This window comes from Ursus arctos, unplaced genomic scaffold, assembly GCF_023065955.2.
Source record: "Ursus arctos isolate Adak ecotype North America unplaced genomic scaffold, UrsArc2.0 scaffold_2, whole genome shotgun sequence".
Lineage (NCBI taxonomy): Eukaryota > Metazoa > Chordata > Mammalia > Carnivora > Ursidae > Ursus > Ursus arctos.
Window position 1 is genome coordinate 16950863 of NW_026622874.1, and position 20694 is coordinate 16971556.

At 38.4% G+C, this 20694-nt stretch overlaps 1 pseudogene; it reads right to left on the minus strand.

Moving 5' to 3' along the window:
- Positions 1–283: 283 nt before the first annotated feature.
- On the minus strand, positions 284–3286 carry LOC125283488 (small nuclear ribonucleoprotein Sm D2-like; annotated as a pseudogene).
- Positions 3287–20694: the final 17408 nt, after the last annotated feature.

Sequence of the window (20694 nt, forward strand, 5' to 3'; positions counted from 1 at the left end):
TAATAAGGATTATATTTTCCCTCTTAAGAATATACCTAAAGGGGCGCCTGGGTGGCTCAGTTGGTTAACCATCTGACTCTTGGTTTTAGCTTGGGTCATGATCTCAGGGTCGTGAGATAGAGCCCAGCATCGGGCTCTGTACTCAGTGGGGAGTTTGCTTGGGATTCTCTTTCTCCCTCTGTCTGTCCCCCCCATAAAATAAATAAATCTTTAAAAAAATATATCTGAAGTTATCACTGAGTTTGTTAGATACATACTTTACATTGAAGTTTGAGGGACACAGCTACCAGTAGAAGATAAAAGCTTCTCCCTTGCCCAAAATCCTACAGGCAAAAATGGGAAGAGGTGGGCCCTGTCTTAGAACTTATCCAGACTCTGTAGAGGTAATTTCTGAGCTTCCATTTGGGTTTGTAATGCCCAGAGTATACCTTTACTAGTCCTGTGGCTCAGCAGTTGATCTGCTTCCTGTGGGCACCTCATTGTGTTTGGTTTCAAGTGGAAGTTCCTTACCTTGTCCATTATACCAAGAACTTGAATTTTCTCTTTAGCTTATTGCTCATGATGTCATCTCAGAGACCTCTCTTCATGACAGCGGGCAAATGATAGGCCCCTGGAGTCTAGGAAGAGGTCAGATTTTGCTGCTTCCCTTGACATGAGGAAATCAAGAAAGGGAACTTGAGAAGAAAAAAAGTGGGAATATTATCTTAGCAATATTGAATTTGAAATGATGGCAAATCATTTAAGTTGTTTGGAGAGTGGGGGATGTTACTTGTCCATGGTCATATGACTCATGAGTGACAGACTGAGGATAAGAATCTAGAGCACTTAGCCCCCAAAACCACACTTCCCTCAGTCCAAACATCCTAAAACATGTCACAGGTCTAGGAAGCCTTTTTTTTTTTTTTTTTCCTTTTCTTCTTGCAACTAGACAGAAAGAGATTTGGATTTATGTCCATTAAAATCCTATCCCATTGCCAGGACATGTATTATATATGTATCTTCAGTGTGGTCTTTCTTGCCTCCATTTAGAAATACTGTGTTATGTTGGTCTTCTCCACTGTCTCTTTCAGCAGTGTTTTAAATCCAAAGTAGATTATATAGTCCTCAAATGTTGTCTTCTACTTTAGAATCTGTTTCAGAGAATCCTTCCTGATCTTATTTCAAAAATTTCAGAGTCAATCTGTAAACTTTTATTATGAGTAGTCAGACCACCTAATGCAGGATTCATTTCTACAATATTCCTTAATAATGTTCATCAGCTTCTATTTAGTGTGTGCTTACTACCTCACAAAGCATCTACTACATCATGATTGAAGAGTTCTTGTTACTAAACTATATCTCAGTTATAAAGACTAAATACTTGATTCTTAAGAACTTTGATCCACTAGTGCTAGTTTTACCTTCTAGAGCAGATATTCCAAACTGAGGCCCCAAGGGGGGATCCCTTTCAACATTGTATTTTGTTTTTAAAAATAATGAACCAACATTGGAGACACTGAGAGATTTTACATAAAAATCAGGTTTTCTGGCTTTTATTGAAAAAGAAAGATCTTGCAATATTGCACCTACATTCCTACAGGACAACAATGATATGGACCTGAGTGGGGGCTGCTTCCTTTAGGTGGGGCGTAAGTTCTGCAGTTGTCCACAGCCCTCCACTCCCTCTGGATTTCCACATCCTGTGGCTGTCACTAGCCATTAACTATCACACATGCACTATTGTTTTCAAATATCTGGCTAGTTTCATACCCTTATGTTACCTTTCTGAATCCTGTAGGCATATTTATGGCCCCTATAATTAGGCAGCATTGAGTAAATATGCTCCTTCCTCTGCATGGAAGAGGTGCCTTTTGCCCCTTGCATTTCTTTAGTCTTCCTTTTTGCAAGATAGTAAATTTCAATTCCTTTAACCAAACCTTGTAAGGTACAGCTTCAAATGCCATCATTCCTCTGGACACTCCTTTAATTTGTCCCTCCTCCTTTAAAACATGGTACCCAGGGGGGTACGTGGGTGGCTCAGTCCATTAAATGTCTGACTCTTGCTGTCAGCTCAAGTCATGATCTCAGGGTCATGATATTGAGCCCTGTGTTGGGCTCCACAATGAGCGTGGAGCCTGCTTGGAATTCTGTCTCTCCCTCTCCCTCTGCTTCCCCCCTTGCTCGTGTGTTCTCTTTCTCTCTCTCTTTCTCTCTCTCTCTCATCAGTCAAACAAACAAACAAACCAACAAACCAACAAACAAAACACTGTACCCAGAACTGAACACAGTGGTGGAAAGCTGGAGCCATGGACTTCCATTATCCTTTTCAATTCTCAAGTTAAAGGCGTCTTCACAATCTGTAAACATTATAGGTTGAATGGGAACGGTGGACATTTTCTGTTTTGTTTGCACAGTATTCTTCTTTCCTCTTGGAGATAGTAGTCTTCTCTTCTCTTAGACCTGCTCCTTGCCATGCTCTACACTGGGAGTTGGTAACTGCTTATGAGACTTTGACCACAGAGATTCATCCCAGGGAGAGCACCTGTTATGAGCCAGGACAAGAAGACTTTTCCTGGGACTTTTCTAACCAGAGCTTGAAAATTTGGTTTCTGAGATTGTAAGGATGTAAGTTTGAAGCTACAGGTGGCCAGCCTTCGTGCGTGTTGGAAATGCTGGTCAGAAACCAGCACACAGAGAGAAGCAGAGAGAAGAATCACAAGAAGAAATACCAGGAAGCATCACTGAAGTCCCTGATACCAGGCACTTCCAAGGTTGTCCTTTCCACATTTTGTTTTTTTAAGCCAGTGTATTCTTTTTCCTTCTTTCCCTTTCTCCATCCCTCCCTTCCTCCCTTTTCCCTCTCCTTCCATCTTTTCTTCCTTCAAAACTTTGTGTATTTATAAAGAAAAAACACAGGACTGTATTATTTCCATCATTAAGGACAGGCCTTTGCAGCATAGCAGAGTGATTTCTGACAACAGGGTGGAGGCCATCAGTGAGTGGGTTCTGTAGGACCGTGATGACTGAGGCTCTTCCCAGGAGCCTCTTGAAGATATAGGGGTCCTTGTTGACTGACTTGGACTTCTTACCTTTCCTGCTCTTGGGGATCTTGGTCTGCATCACCTTCACATTCTCCAGCACTATGTTGCAGTGCTTGTCAATGGCCTTCACACAACACCAGGAGCTCCTTGTTATTGCCATGGTTGATGGACCCTTAGGTGTTATTCCTGACTGACTGGGTGAGCATGGAGAATGGACTTGTGTTAAACTCCTCTTGCTCCCACTTTTGCAGCTCCTCCAGGGTCATCTCACTCTTGGGCTTGTTGGGTAGCTCATGGTGATGGTGGCTGTGCTCTCAGACCACTTATGTCTCCTAAAGAGTCTTATGCTAATTTAAATTACCTTTCTCTAGCTGGCAACCAAGCTAGAAAATATTCTCTGGCATATTGGGTGACTCACAGGTGATATGACTGTATGAATAAGCAAATGACTGCTTGGCTGAATGAAAAACTGGTTTCTTGCTAGGGTGGACCATGAATTTCCTTTGATTTCTAGTTCACAGCAACACTTTGGGACCACATATTTTGGGGAAATAATTATGTACTAAATTGACTTCAATTATGTATTGTATGTAAAGAATAGTAAATTAATAATAAATAATGGCTCAGTTTAATTGATTAGAATTTCAGAGTATATGGTTAGTCATGCCATGATCCCAGAATAGATAATAACTTAATCTTTGCATATTCAGGATTCTGCCTCATACTTATTCTGAGGATTACAAAACTCTGCAAGACACACACATTTTAGGCTAGTGGTTTTGAGCTTATCCTTGGGCTAGGAGATGTATAGTCAAACAAATCTTAGTGTATAAGAGGACAGGATTGTTTTGAATATCCTGATCTCTAGTTCTGTGGAATATTTGTGATCCCTCAAAAATGACTTTGAGCCCAGATCTTTCTTCCATCTGGGGAGGGGAGACCATGGTGGACATCTCCTTCCATCAGCTCTCTTTTATACTGCTCCCATCTTCAATTCACAAAAAGGAGTTCTGAGGCTGAAAAGACCCACTGTAAAGAGGAGAATTGTCTAAATTGGCCTTGTCACAATCCATCCTTTCTGGATAGTCAGCCAGTCCACGCTTTAATTTATTTTGTGGATGATAACCTTTGAAGTCTGTAAGTAAGTTACTGTCGCTCTCCTAGCTCCTGGTAACTGAGCAAATACTTGCAACCTTTCCCAGGGTCTGAATCCATGATGTGTCTCTCTGTGTGTATGTATGGATGTATTTGGAGATCACCATGTTCTTTCAATAATAAATGAGAACACCCTGCTCTAGGTTTGAAATGTTTGCCCCTTTGCAATTTAATTAGAAAAAAGAATCCTAAGATAAATGAGTATGTGTTTGGATACACATAGATAAATGTACTCGAGTCAAAGGAAAAGTGACACTTTGGAAAAATTTCACATTTAGAAATATGTATATATATGCAGAAAGTTGTGAGGTTTTCGTTAACTTAGTAAAAATAGGATAATTTACCAGATGTTTTTCCCTCCAACCCCCTCTCCATTAGAGAAATTTCCTATGTGTTTTTTTCATTTCCAGGTATTAATGTTTCAAAAACAAGAAAAAACTGATGTTAGGGACAAACCAAACTAAACATACTGTAGTTTTACATTCCTAAACAAAAGAAAAAAGAGACTTTAGATCTGAAAGACCAAATGAAAAAACAAATTCAGTTTCCAAAACTTTTTTCACCCCAAGTTGATTTTTAAAGAAAATGTATACCTTTGAATATGTGTTCATATAGACATAACCAGTTGAGTTAGTTCATGCTCGATTTATGAGCTTTAAACTGTCTTACATTAGTAATTGCAATTTATGTCTATTTATCTCAGATTTCTTTTGACCAGCAACATGAATTTGGAAAATTTCTGGCTTAGATTAGAGGTACATTCTGTAGCCATGCAATAAATAAAATATAACCAGTTCTTGCTGGGGTTAACTTTTGATAATGACTCAATACCAATTTCCCCTAACGTATGTACATGATAGCATAAATCTAAACCATGGTTACCGTTGACGTCAACAATATTAATTGGCTAATGTCCTTGAGAAATCATCCTGTAGCAGCTCACTTAAAATATTGACGAATACGTGCTTTACTTTGCTAATAGTCTGAACAAATTGGTTTTCTATTATAGTATATTAGTACTTGGAAGGCTGCTGGGCTAGCATTAACTGGCTGTTGTCAACTGTACTCATTTCCAAATGTTAATCATAAAATGTTTGATGCCTCAGACAACATGCACACATATATTATAAAATATAAAGGAAATAAATACATACCCACTCGTAAAACCAAATCCAAAAGCTAAAAGCACAGAAGTAGCAGCAAAGCAAATTCCCAGAGTTGATGGAAAAGTCTTTTCTCACAGTTCCATTATCTCTTAAAAGATAGTTTTAATGTGGTTCTGATAAATATCTTCCTATATATTTTTTGTGATTCCCTTACTTGTTTCTTTTAGTTTGAATGGCAATTACAAACAAACAAGGGATGACAGAGCTTTGTAAGAAAATCTGTTATTGTTACAGAATTCTTCTGTGTGAAGCTGCCCTGTCCCTTCCTTCCCCATCTACGTCCCTCAGGCCACTCTTCTCTAACCCCCCAAATCATATCCTCTCTTTCCAAATAGATGAAACACAAAACTACAGGAACTTAAAATGGGAGTAAACAAGCTAATAATGAACTCCTGTACCCCTTGGCATTTGTAAAACCTTTTCTCTCTCGCTAATATTTTCCAACCAGACATGGGGAAGCCTTTCTCAAGGTTATGTACAAATGGTTGTAGAAGAGCCCAGAGACTTCCATTTCGTTCTTTGTAATAGAGAAGAGTGATTGCTTCCTTGACTTTGTGGCTCTGATCATTCTTTAAGTGGTTAAGTAAGAAGCAACAACATGTCCCTGAAGGAGAGCTTCCTAATGGTTTTTCTGTGGCCCATTACCCTCTGGGGAGATCACCATCACAGCAGGTCACCATGGTAATGCCATATTCTTCAGCTTCCCTCTGAACCTTTTGTGATAGTGACGCCAACATCTCATTTATAAATTTAATGCACTGTGATGCAGCTTCACAGTTGCTAATAAAAGACAATCTTTCATGGAATAAATGAGTGAAAAAGTGATGAACATAGACTAGCATAACGAATAACTTCTGGTGTAAGTTCTCTTTTAAGTCTGTATGTAGCTATTTAAAAAAATAAGCAGGACGAACACTGTTAAATGTAGGGATGACCTATTAACCAATAACAAAAAAAGTGTGAGTTTTATTATCCAACATCTAATTCGAGACATACCAGCTGTCCACACCACTCTGTCAGAAGAATGGTTTGAGAGCATTAGGACAAAGTGATGACACCTCAGACAAGGGTCTTGTCTGTATTTCTTTACATTTAAATGGTATTAGAGAAAGTGATACTTGATATGGTGCAAGCAACTATCATACAGCTATAAGGATAGCGTTGGATTAGTTGTATTCTCAGTCATTCTTATGCACTTACTCTTTCCTTGAAATGGTTAATACAATTGATATGATCAATTGATAATTTTTTTCTTGGAAAAATTTTTTGTTGTTGAGTTATGCTAAATAGTGTTGTGTGTATTATTCTTTATAGTCTCCACCTCTGCCCTGTTTTACCCCTGATGAAATAGATACTGCATCTGGTCAACCTTTCAAGTAAAAAAAAAAAATCCCTAGTTATGTTTCCTGTAGGATGGGTAAAGTACTAGGACAACAGTGCGGTCTCACCAGATAAAAGGTAGAAAAGTCCTGTAGAAGGCTTGTGCATGGCATGACTAAGTTGTTTTTCTTACATGCAACTTATTTCACATCTAATTGAATCATGATCCATTCTTGGATCTTCTGAAGTTTATTGTGTGGCTTCATTATTGAGAGAATTTTTTTAAAAAATATTTATTGACAGAGAGCACAAGTAGTCAGAGCAGCAGGCAGAGGGAGAGGGAGAAGCAGGCTCCCCACTGAGCAGAGAGCCCAATGCAGGGCTCGATCCCAGGATCCTGGGATCCTGAGCCAAAGGCAGGCGCTTAACCGACTAAGCCAACCAGGTGCCTCTACTGAGAGAACTTTCGGCATTCAGTTGCTTTGAGGAAAAGTGATTTGACTTGATCATGTGTCTGTGTAGTCTGCATCTCAGGTTTCTCTTCCAGGCTTGTCAGTCAAACTGGTTTATGTCCTGAGTATGAGACCCCTGTGCTCTATATCATAAACACTGACGAATAAACATATTGTATTAGTTTACTATGGTGGCTACAACAAATGACCACAAATTTAGTGGCTTAAAACAACACACATTTATTACCTTACAGTTCTGTAGGTCAGAAATCTGATACAGGTTTCACTGAGCTATACTGGTGTTAGCAGGGTGCATTGCTTCTGGAAGCTCTGGGGGGAGAATCCATTTCCTTGTCTTTTCTAGCCTCTAGAGGCTGCCCACATGCCCTGGCTTGTAGTCTTCTTCAATCTTCAAAGCTAGCAACGGTGAGCCCGGTCTTTCTTACCTCACATCACTCTGAAACTAAGTCCTCTGCTGCTTTCCACTTCCACTTTGAGAACTCTTTCATTACATTGGGTCCACCGGGATAATCCAGTGTAATCTCCCTATTTTAAGGGCAGCTGATCAGCAATCTTACTTCCATTTGCAGCCTTAAAATAATTTAACATAATTTATTTCCATAATCTGTTATGTAACGTGACATTTTCACACATCTGATCACTAGGACATAGACATCTTTGGTGGTTGGTCTTCTCTTTCCCACATGAATATAGAAAGAAGGATTTCAAGAGATGCTTAGTTAGTATTGTAAAACAATTTAAAACATAACTTGCTGGCTCTCACAATAAGAACAAAACCTTCTTAGTCAATATCTTCATTATTCCAGCATGAAGTTGACCTTGTTCTTGAGCAAAGAGTCCACTAATCCAATACTGTGAAGTGAGGAAGTCCTGTAAAAGTAGCCTGTTCATTGTAAGGTTTAGGCATAGGCATTCTGAAACGTTATATCCATGCTAGGGAGGCAAATGCTGCAGAAAGTCTTTTCAGAGTAGGAGTGGGAGTAGCTCTCCAGTAGCAGTTTTTGAGGGAGAAAAACATGGTAAGAAAGGAGTTGCACAAATAAGCATTAAACTCTGATTTTTAGGATCATGAACTAAATCTCTCTCATCTTCATGGGCTAAAAATGCACAGTATCAATGTCAGGGTGTAAGGAGGTAACTTGAAAGTTTCATTTCATATTTTCCTTTTCTCATTGGGCTGATCTCTGGAAATTGTGAAGGAGTGAGAGTTAATTTTTGATCTCTGATCTCTGTTATGGTCATTCTGCATTTACCCTTTATGATGCTCTGGAACATTGCTGGGGAAATTGGTTGATTGATAAAATCTTCAGTATACATGAAGGAAGGAATTTTTTTTTTCTTAAAGATTTTATTTATTTATTTATTTGACAGAGATAGAGACAGCCAGCGAGAGAGGGAACACAGCAGGGGGAGTGGGAGAGGAAGAAGCAGGCTCACAGCAGAGGAGCCTGATGTGGGGCTCGATCCCATAACGCCGGGATCACACCCTGAGCCGAAGGCAGACGCTTAACCGCTGTGCCAGCCAGGCGCCCCTGAAGGAAGGAATTTTTAAGGAGTCATTAGGGAAATAATACACTGAAAAAAATTAAGTGGTACAAAAGGGTATGTGATAGGAATAGCTCTCCCAGTCTAGACTCCTATGTTCTGTTCTAGAGAAACATTTTCCTGCATATTACTTTAGAAGCATCTGTTCCCTGTGCATTCTTTTAGAATGTTTCCATGCATACATACACATGCAGATATATAAATACATGCTCCTCCTTACACAAATGAAAGTATATAATAAACACTAGTTTGTATCTTATTTTTGTTCACTTAATATAGTTTGTAGAGCTTCACATATAAGCAGATATAGATTCCCTTTAGTCTTTTAATAGCTCACAGTAGTCATTTCAGCCTAGACTTTGTGCATTTCCAGGATGGAAGCCACATTTAAATGCTTAGCTACATTTCCTGATGCTGTCTAGCTGTTTTCTAGGAGCTAATCCAAGACAAAGATGCTATGTGTAGGAGTATGGTAGGTTGTATTAATATTCATAAAATAGCTTAATTTTCCCTTCCCTGTTGAAGGATTCTATATCCTTGAAGTAATGCACGGCCGTGTCATTTGCTTTGGCCAGTACAGTGTCAGAAATGTGACATTTCAAGGCAGAAGTTGTAAGGCCATCTTATAGAGTGCTGTCTATCTTTTCCCTCTTCCATAAAAGCTGCGTATGTCCCAGATGGATGTCACTCCTTCTGCTAGGTTATGGAATGAGCATGACATGGACCAGAGCTGTAACCTATAACCTATCCAGAATGGATGGTAGTATGAGTGAAAAATAAAACTGTTACCTTAAGTAACTACTATTGGGAGGTTACTTGGCACTACAGAATGACCTAGCCTATTCTGTCTGACACAGGGAGAAGCCTAAGGAACAGTCAAAGAATGTGACAATTTGTAATAAAATAGTCCTTCTGATTGTGAAATGGCTTTCCAATGACCCTGTCTTTCCTAATTCCTTCCTCCCCAATTTATTAAATCAATGACCAAAAACCCACTAATAATACAACATAATATTCATTGACACATATAACATTTTCATTCTATTTATCCATTTTATTATGTTTTCATTCTATTTCAACCACTTTTAGGCTATTTTGTCCCTAGATTTAAGTAATCAATATTTTTGTGCTTCAAAAACAAACAAAAACATACTGAGAACAAATGTCTGCTTCTGGCCATGATGGAGTCACTGGGTCCAGACTTCCCTTCCCACCATAAATAACTTAAAGAACTGAGCAGAATACATGAGGCAACTGTTTTGGATATTAGAAAAAGTAATGCAGGACTTTGACTTCTGAAAGTAGAGAAACAAGTGAGGTAGATCTCAGATTGCCCAACTTTATGCCTGGGGGCCCTTTCCTCACCCTGGTTCCAAGAGGGGGATCCCAAACAGAGCATTGCAGAATTGCTGAGTTGCAGAGATACATATTAGAGATCAGGAAGGTGAGGTTACTGGAACTATCAGGACAGACTACTGGAAAAGAGGCGGTTGCACAGGCAGTTTCAGAAATTTCATGGGGATTCCCTTGGGTCTGTTTTTGAAGACTTCACTGTGCACATATAGGGAGAAATGTCCCCCAAAAGCTAGGCTGGAAGATATTCATATTCTGAGAAGCCAGAGCAGAGAATCCTTGTTGAAAACTTGGGCCATTTGATGGAGACGTTAGAGGGGTTATGCCTTAATAGTGGAGCTAAACTAGCCATGGAGTAAAGACTACTCAGAGCTTAAAAACAGTTGTCAAAAGATCCAGCTGATCTTTAAGTAATGTAATTCTGTCAGAACAAAGTACAACACTCTTTAAAGGAAAACCACAAAATTCAGTATTCCACAATATAAAAATAACAAACTGCAGCATTCGGTCAAAAACTACAATCATGTGAAAACAGGAAAGTATGATCCATATTCAGTAAAAACATAAGTTGAAAAAAACATATCTGGAAATGACAGATGATTGAATTAATTAATAAGAATATTTAAATAGCTATTATACATACCATAAGTAGTTAAAGAAAAATTGAACACAATGATAAGAAAAATGAAAAATAGAAACTTTAGTTTTGAAAAACAAAACATCTGAAATGAAAAATCATTTGGTGGAATTCATAGCGGATTAGACATTGCAGAAGAAAAGAATAGTGAATTTGAAAACAAAAAACTATCCAAAATGAAGCATAAAGATTAAAAAAGAAACAAAAATGAATAGAGAGAGCCTCAGTAATTTTGGAAAAAATTTCAAGTAGTCCAGTGTATATGTAACTAGTGTTCTAGAAGGATAGGGGAGGACAAAAAAATATTTAAATAAATAATGGCTTGGAATACTCTAAATGTGATGAAAACTGTAAACCCACAGATCTGAAAAACTTAAGGAATCTCATACATGCTGAACACAAGGAAAACCATATTAAGACATATCACATGACGAAATTGGTAAAAAACCAGTGATAAATAGAAATTGTTAAAAAGCAGGTGGAGGGGAAAAATAACATGGTGTGGATAGAGGAATGAAGATAACAACTACCATAATTTTCTCATTTGAAACTGTGAGAACAAGAAGATAATGGAATAGCATCTTGAAAGTGCTGAAATCAAAACCAAAACCAAAAACAGAACAAGAAAAGCAAACAAACAACAGTACCTGTCAAACTAGAATGGAAATGCTTTAAAATGGAGGTAAAATAATAACTCTTCAGCCAAACAAAAGTTAAAACAACTTGTATCCAGAACTGAGCTATAAAGATTATTAAAAAGAGGCAGAAATTTAGAACTATATACAGAAATAAGGAGCCCTACAAATTGCAAGCATATGGGTACATTTAGCAGATATTTTTATTTTAAGATTTCTTCGAAAGATAATCAACTAGGGTCATTTGTTTTGTTTCTTAAATTCCATGTATGAGTGAAATCATATGGAATTTGTCTTTCTCTGACTTATTTCCCTTAGCATAATACTCTGTAGCTCCATCCACGTCATTGCGAATGACAAGATTTCATTCTTTTTTTATGACTGAATAATATTCCATTGTGTGTGTGTGTGTGTGTGTGTGTGTGTGTGTGTGTATACACACATCTATATCTTTTCATCAGTCGATGGACATTTGGACTCTTTCCATAATTTGGCTATTGTTGGTAATGCTTCTATAAATAATTATAGGGGGAAAAAGAGAGAGGCAAACCAAGAAACAGACTCTTAACTATAGAGAACAAACAGATGGTCACCAGAGGGGATGTGGTTTAGGGGATGGGTAAAATAGGTGATGGGGATTAAGGAATGCACTTGCTGAGATGAGCACAGGGTGTCGTATGAAATGTTGAATCACTATATTGTACACCTAAAACTAATATTACACTGTATGTTAACTAACTGGAATTTAAATAAAAACTAAAAAAAAAGATAATCAAGTAAAGCAAAAATAATATTACATTTTGAGGTTTATAATATATGCGGAAGTAAAATATATAATAGCACAAAGGATCGGAGGGAGGAAATGGAAGCATACTGACATAAGGGGTGTAATAGCATTTGAAGGTATAGACTGTGGTAAGTTAAAAATGTATGTTTTAAACCCAAGAAGCAGCACACGTGCATCTGCACAAACCAAAAACTAAAAAGCATAGAGGTAGAGCTAATAAGCCAATAACAGTGGTAAAATCTAATCAGAAAAGATATTTAATCCAAAAGAAGGCAGAACAATAGGGGAAAAAAGAAAGAATTAATGGGACAAATAGAGAACACTATCAAGATAGTCAGTTAAGCCTAATAACCATATCAACAATCATATTAGATGTGAACTCTAAACACTTCAGTTAAAGGGCTGACATTGTCAGAATGGATAAAACGATAAGAACTAATTTTTCTTGTTCTTTTTATGTTATCTAAAAAAAGTCTACATTAAATATAAAGTCACAAGTAGATTAAATGTAAAACAATGGAAAAAAATATACCATAAAGACACTAATCAAATGAAAGCTCCAACTGCTATATTAATATCAGGAAAAGTAGATTTCAGAGCAAGGTGTGTTATCAGGGTTATGATATAGAAAGAGCAATTGAAAAAATGCAACACCCCAACAAACTAGGAATAGAAGTACATTTTCTTCACCTGACTTAATGGGACATTTTCAAAAAACTACAGTGAACATTATACTTAATTGGGGAGCAACTGAGTACTTTTCTACCTAAGATTGTGAACAAGTCAAGGAAGTTTCTTCCCACCACTTCTATCTAACATGTTATCCATGATCCTAGCTGGTACAATAAGGCAGGGAAAGAAAGAGAGGGCATACAGTTAGAGAGGAGGGAGAAAATGTTTTTATTTCTGGATAACCTGATGGCTGTTATCGGCTGAGTTGTGTCCCTCAAAATTTGTGTGTTGAAGCCCTCACCTCCCAGCACCTCAGAATGTGACTGTATTTGGAGATAGGGCCTTTAAAGAGTGATTAAGTTAAAATGAGACCATTAAGGTGGACCACAATCCAATCTGACCAGTATCCTTTAAGAAGAGGAGATTTGGGCACAGAGAGACACCGGGAGCTTACATACACAAAGAAAACATGATGCGAAGACATAAGGGAAAGATGCCATCTCTAAACCCCTGAAGAAAACAAATCTGCTGAGACCTTAATCTCCAGAACTGTGAGAAATAAATTTCTGTTGTTTAAGCCACTCAGTGTGTGGTATTTGTTATAATAGACCTATAAAACCATTACAATGGTATTAAAAAGCCCTCAGTAATCTGAAAAAAAATGATTAGAACAAATAAGTAAATTTAGCAAAGTCACAGGATACAAGATGGATAACAAAATCAGCTGTGTTTATTCGTACTAGCTACAAATAATTAGAAGAGTGGACTCAAAATGCAATACCACTCCCGTAGCAACAAAAAATCATGAAATACTTAAGAATAATTTAGCAAAATAGTTTCGATATTTGTACAATGAAAACTACAAAGCGTTGATGAGAGAAATTAAAGAATAAATTGAGCGGTATCTCATGCTTATGAATCAAAAGTCTCAGTGTTTGTAAATCACATCTCCCCTACATTCATCTGTAGATTCAGTGCAATCCCAATCATGGTTCTTCTTTTCTGTATAAGTTGACATAGTCCTTCTACAATTTATATGGAAATGTAAAAGGCCTAGAATCGCCAAAAAAATTTTGAAAAAGTAAAACAAAATAGGAAAAGACTCACATTACCTAATTTCAGTTGTTAGTACACAACTACAGAATTCAAGACAATGTGGTATTCATGTAAGGACAGTTCATGAAACAAAACAGAGTCCAGATAAAAGTCCACCACATATATAATCAATTGATTTTGACAAAGGAACCAAGGAAATTCAATGGGGGAAAGGATGATCTTTTAAACAAATTACACTGGAGCTAATATTCACATGGAAAAAAGCATTTGCTCTTACTTTATATAATAAACACTAATGTACTTGAAATGGATCATAGAACTTAATATAAGAGATAAAACTTAAAACTTCCAGAGAAAAACAGGAGAAACATCTCCACAACCTTGAGATAAAAATGGTTTTTTTTGACATATAAAACACAAAACATAAATTATGAATTAGATTTAAAATTTTAAAAATTAAAATTAAAATCCTTTCTTTAAAAGGTGAAGAAAAGTAAAATATAAGCCTCAGATTGGGAGAAAATGCTCACAGTATCTATATCAGGAAAGGACTTGCAGCCAGGATATATAAAGTACACTTATAACTTGATAGCAAGAATAAAGATGGCTCAATTAAAAGCAAAATATTTCACATCACTTCACAAGAGAAGATACATGGCTCATAGCACATGAAAATATACTCAATATTATTTCTCATCAAGAAAAGTAATTAAAACCACAATGACATACCACTACAACTCTTCTAGGACTGAAATTGTAAAAAATGACCACATTAAGTGTTGGGGAGACTGTGGAGCACCTGGAGCTTTCACACACTGTTGATGGGAATGCAACATGTTACAAACAATTTGGAAAACAGTTTGGCAGTTTCTTGTAAAGTTTAACATATACTTATCATATGACTCAATAATCCCATTTCAAGAGAAATGAAAACATGTCCACACAAAGAATGGCACATGAATTATTCATAACAACCTAAATCATAAGTCTCAAACTGGAAATAACCCAAATGGTGGCAAATTGTGATATGTCCATACAATGAATACCACTCAGCTACAAAAAGGAATTACTACTAATACGTGAAACAACATAAATGAATCTCAAAAACATTACACTAAGTGAAAGAAGCCAGATACAAAATAGTACTTATGCTATCATTGCATTTATAAGAAGTTGAAGAATAGATAAAACCAATCTAAAGGAGTAGAAAATAGGTCATTGGTCGGATGGAACAAGGAGTGGAGGACTTGACTATAAAGGCTACAAAGGAACATGTAGGTGATTGTTAGGGAGGTGGAAATAGTCTATGTTTTTACTATAGTGCTGATTATACATACACACACATTTATATTTGTCAAACTCATTAAACTATACACTTCAAATGGGCATTTTAGTTTATGGAAAGTTTTCTTCAGTAAAGTTGATCAAAATAGTTTTAAAAACCTTATTAAAACATAATGGAACATTTCAGCCTCTGTACAAATGAACAAGAGCAACATAAGAGGTGCAATGTTGAGTCAAAAGAACAGATCTCCCGGGCCCCAGACTGAGCACCAGTATCACCAGATGTTTTTCAGGAGGCCGATGAATTTTCACAATTTCAAGATATAGGTATAACCTGATCCTTCTACAAATTGTGAATGATCTTACTTATTTTTGCCCTCATATTCTGTAGCTCGTTGGATAAATTATTTGATTATATTTTTCTAAATTTTCAAATAAAATTTTTTCTTACTCACCACCCACCCCAGCGTTTTCTTTTTTAAATACCAGCAACAAGTATTTCCCTGGTTCTTCAGCTGTTTCAAAGGGAAGATCTACCTCTTCTCTCTTACCTTCACAAGTTCTCACCCTCCACTTCTTACTGAATGAAACATTTATTGAAATGGAAAACACAACCTATGTTTTGAGAAAAGAAATCACACCAAAATATCAATAGAAGTTGGAAGATCTGTGAATCTTCTGTGAATCAGGCATGTTATGTTGGTCCAGTTGGCTAATCCCTCATTCCACAGACTCCCTGACTCTGACCTCAACTTCCTCATCTCCAAAAGGAAAAGGTAAATTCTACGAGCTGTTTTGCCTCTCAGAGTTCTTCCCTGAAAGACCTATAGAAACCTTACAAATACTCCGTCCTCATTTACATACTGCATCCTGTGATAGATAGCTGTCCACTTCTTGCTGGCGGCCCAGGAGGAGGAAGAGGATGCATTTCAAGCATCTTCCCGAGGCTCAACTAAAGACCGGCAACTGAAGTGAGCACATCTTGGAGGAGACACAGCCCTAACAACTTTCTCCAAAAAGCACGGCATACTTGCACTAAGGGCTCTCACACACATGGATCTCCACATGAATGGGCAAGAAAGGTTTATTACCACAGTTTTATGGATGACTGTCTTAAACCACAAGATACGCCTTGATCCTTCAGACCTTAACCTGGGTTACCCTCTGGAGTCTTTCCCTTCACCTTATGGATTTGGCATAAATCAAAACCTCAGTAGAGAAACCCCTTCAGGCTTCCAATCATTTGGACTCAGTCTCTGTTTCACTGCGGTTTAGGCTCATCACCAAAAATAGCATTTTGACAAAATATAAGACTGAAAAAAAGATGTATAAACTTATTTTTCCACAGCCGCCTTCATGGGTTGAATCTGTTTCAAGGAAAGTTTGGACTTTGCATAAAATCTTAGGTGTGGCCAGGACCAAAAAGAAGGCTCTGTGGGAATATGGTGGCGAAGATGACAGACCACAGAAAACTTCTTCCTCTGATGCATGTCTGTAGTAGGTTTTGCCCATTTCAGACTGGCCCCATGGGTGAGATATGCTTCCACAACCCATTAAAATGATCCTTATTCTGTGTACTAATCTTTGTTGAACTTTTAATGTACGTTGAGCATTGCTAAAGAGACAATGACTAATAACCTGGGGGCTCTGGAGTCTGACTGCCTTGGTCGTAATCTTGTTTTAGCAGCTCTGTGACCATGGGCAAGATATTCATGATATTCACTAGACTTTAGTTTCCTCATCAATAAAATGGAGAGAATAAAAAAAAAGCACCTTCGAGGATTAACAGAGCTAGTGCCCATAAGACATTGAGCACAGTGTTTTGTACTTGGAAAGTCTTCTTTAACTGTTAGCAAATATCTTCATCATTAATTGAGGTAGAGAGACTTTAGTGGTAGATGTGAACGGAGCAGGAGTATTCTTTGGGGATCCCAAGGAAGGAGTGATTAGTTCTGACCTGGTTAATGGGGATGGCTTTTCAGAGGAGGGGACACTTCAGCTGCCCTGAAGCATGAGTGGGAGTTTGATAGCTGGGAACTGTAAGAGGGCATTCTGGTTGGATGGGTCAGCAGTACAGTCCCTACACAATCTCATCCAGAAGGATGTGATTGCTCAGACTTTTAAAAGGTAAAAAGCCACAAGCTCACAATGGGAGCAACTGTGGTGGAAGGACAACTAAGCTTCAGCTTATTCATGGACCTCCTGCTGAACCTAAACAGATTTCTCAGACCAGTGACTCATCAAGAGAACAAACTACATGTACCTGTTGCATAAACCCAGTGCTTTTGGTTTATTTTTATCTTGTTTCCCTAACCCCTCTTTGTTCCATTATTAATACCCAATGTCCTGGCGAGACAGGCTTTTTACACTTGTTATACATTTTTGTGGCCAAGAGAGTGCGTTCCTCTTTGCCCCATCCTTCTTTATGCCTTCTGGAAAAGTGGTCTTCAGAAGCTGTCACTTCTGCGCTTTGTTCCAGACTAGATACACAGCTGGAATTATCCTTTACTGAGCATTACATGGGGCACTTTCAAGGCTTTTTCTCACTTAGTCCTCACAACAGCCCTCTGAAGGTGACATTGTTTTCCCATTTTATGAAACTCAGTGGTGAAGCCACTGGCCAGCATCAGCCAGCTTGAATGTGAGGCACTCTGCTTGAGAAACTTTCTCTTGGGCTCACTCTCCTCACTAGACCACATGTGCTTGAGACACTCAGATTGGGAAGAGCGACTGTGTGGGGAAGGCAGAGCCCTAAAGCTATTTCTTTCTTCACATCTCCCTCAAGCTCAGGTCCACGGCTATTGAATGTTTCTTCACAAATGCTTCCAAGATTCCTGTTTCTATGCTTTGAAGTAGAGAAAGCTTAATTCCCTCCTCTATCTGCTTTCACGTATCTGAGGAAAGTTTTATCATTAATACCCTTATCCTCATCACTTACCATGGCCCCTTCTCTAGTCTATTTTTTTTTTTAAAGCAGCCTCCACACCAGGATGGAGCCCAATGCAGGGCTTGAACGCATGACCCTGAGATCAAGACCTGAGCTGAGATCAAGAGTCAGTGCTTAACTGACAGAGCCACCTAGGCGCCCCTATTTTTTTTTTTTTTAAGGCAAAACATTTTTCATTTGTAAGCTTTGGTGTTGAAGGATGGCAGAGGCAAAGAAAAGTGAGTGACCATGTGACTATGTCCAGGAATCTGATTGGCTCTCAGAGGTCCCTGAATGTGAACCACTTTTATTTGTGTGGATGGTTTTCTCAGGTACTGAATAGTGACAACTTTCATCACCATTTCACTTTATTTTACTTAAGGAAAAAAAAAATCTATTACCTGCCTTTTCAAGTTCCTGTTCTGTGATTTCTGGCACAAATGAAACTTGTGAAAGCCCTTAAATATTAATAAATTGAACTCACTCCAGTGTGAGCAATTTATCTACAATCCCCGGTCAACTCTTCCATTCCTACCATATTCCCATGTTTATAGCGACTCTTCCTCAACTTTCCTCGTAAACCAAGAGAATATTTCCATTAGTTAAAATGCTTTTTACTCATTAAGAAGCCAACACTGCAATGGCATTTTTTCCTTTCTTCTTATGCCTGCTTGCTTTGACTGGTGGTGGGATTAATTGGGCCATGATCAATCTCCTAAAAGACAGCAAATTGGGAGTGGCAGGTGGAAGGAGGAAAGCATGAATATTAATTAGCCAAGATTCCAAACAGAAGCCTTTTAATTATATTAAAACGCACAGGCCTGCAGGCAGTGAGATAGTTCCTGTTGTAAATCTGCCGGCAGGCCATTACCTCAGCAATGTCAGTGCCTTTTAATGAATGAATATATACATTTCAAGTGGTGGAGAAAAAAATACTTTCCTGTTTATAAATATTAAAAGGAAAACTATCAATGTGAGGGGATATCCATGACAGCTCCTCTCAGGCTGAAGGTGTTTTGGGAAGTCGGGGAAGGCAGTCTCTCTAGACGGCTCATCCCAGGCTGTGAAACTGAAGCCTATAGCTAATACAGGGACTGATGCAATTAGAAACAGATGACTGGGAGCCAGGCTGAGCCAGCGGCTCCATGTCTCTGTAGGTCAGTGAGCGAGGCACGTAAGGAAGTTAACATTCACTTGTCAGGTCACTTAAGAACGATTTGCCACAGGAAACAAGGAAGTAAGGGGCCTTTGGTACTTGTGAACTTGAAGAAAGTATTTAAAGATTGAAGGGTGACCAGCTCCTGTCGGGGTAAGGGGCCATAGACTGAGGAGTGCTAGAATTCCAGAGTAACAAAGAAATGAAATTTGAGAAAGCGGATTTCAGAAGATGTAGAATTCCCTTGAGAATGTCCATGAAGGAAGTCAGAAATACAGATACAATGGTGGTGAGAATGGAACGGTGGGATGGGAAGGCAGGATTGTGTAGTTTTGGAATATAGGTGAGGTTTGGTGGGGTGAGGTCCAGAGCCAGTGACCAAGAAAGAATTCTTGAGATGTCTGGTGCAAAAAGGTGGTTTTATTGAAGCTTGGGGACAGCACAGGTGGGCAGAAAGAGCTGCTGCACAGGGGTTGTAAGGGGTGGCTGATTGTGTACTTGGGAGTTGGGGGTGGGGAAAAGGGGAGGTTTTCAAAAGGATTTTCATATGCCAAAGAAGACCTGCAAGATACTGGAGGCCTTTGCCTTCTTCAAGTTAAGGTTGCTTTCCCCTCTAGTAAGGCATTAACATTAAGACAATTGGGAGCTTCCTGGAAGAATGTCACATGTATCCTACCCAGGAGTGAAGGAGGGGTTGCAGGGTGTCAGCTTGTGCTTTGTCCTCAACTAGCCTTCTGCTCCCTCATCGGTCTCATCACAGATTACTTCTGAGCTGGTCATAGATTACCTCATAGACTCAAAGGCCTTGACCAACTAGTCCAACTCCCTCAACTTCAGAGAACTAGAAATAGGCCCAGAGGGGAAGAATGAGTCGTTTCAGAATGCTGGTTAGAAGGGAAATCCTATTTATTTACTTATCTACTCATCTATCTGGTTATCTACCCACGTACTTCCGTACTTATTCATGTGTTAATATACTACTTCCTTCTAGAAAATAATATGCACATTTTACAGAAACTGAGAATCTTCATATACATGGCCATGATAATTCAACCCAAATGCAGGGAGTCTCTAAGGTCCACCTCAGTCTATTGGAATGTCAACAGAAAGACTGCAGAGCCTTTGTGGAGTCACCCTTGATTTTGGAAAGCTTGACAGGTGAAAAAAGAAACTCACCAGAAGGTACCTGAAAACTTTTGCATCTTGAAGTTTGGTATTATCTGACTTTGAAAGGAGCTAAGCAGAGGATAATTTTTTTGAGTGCAATTAAAAAATAACTCCATGCATTTGAAATCCAATTGAGGTTCCTTATGATTTCGAAAAGCTTTAGGTGCGCCTTTTCAAAGAAAAATCAGAAATCATCTGAAAGGGCCACGCTCCTGTTTATGAGCCTGTGTGTGGAAGTGGGTATGTAGAGGATCGATGAGGGCAAGTCCGAAGTTGATCTCATAGGGCAGTGGGACAGCATTCCCAGAATGGATATACATCTATCTCGTGGCATCTGCCTTC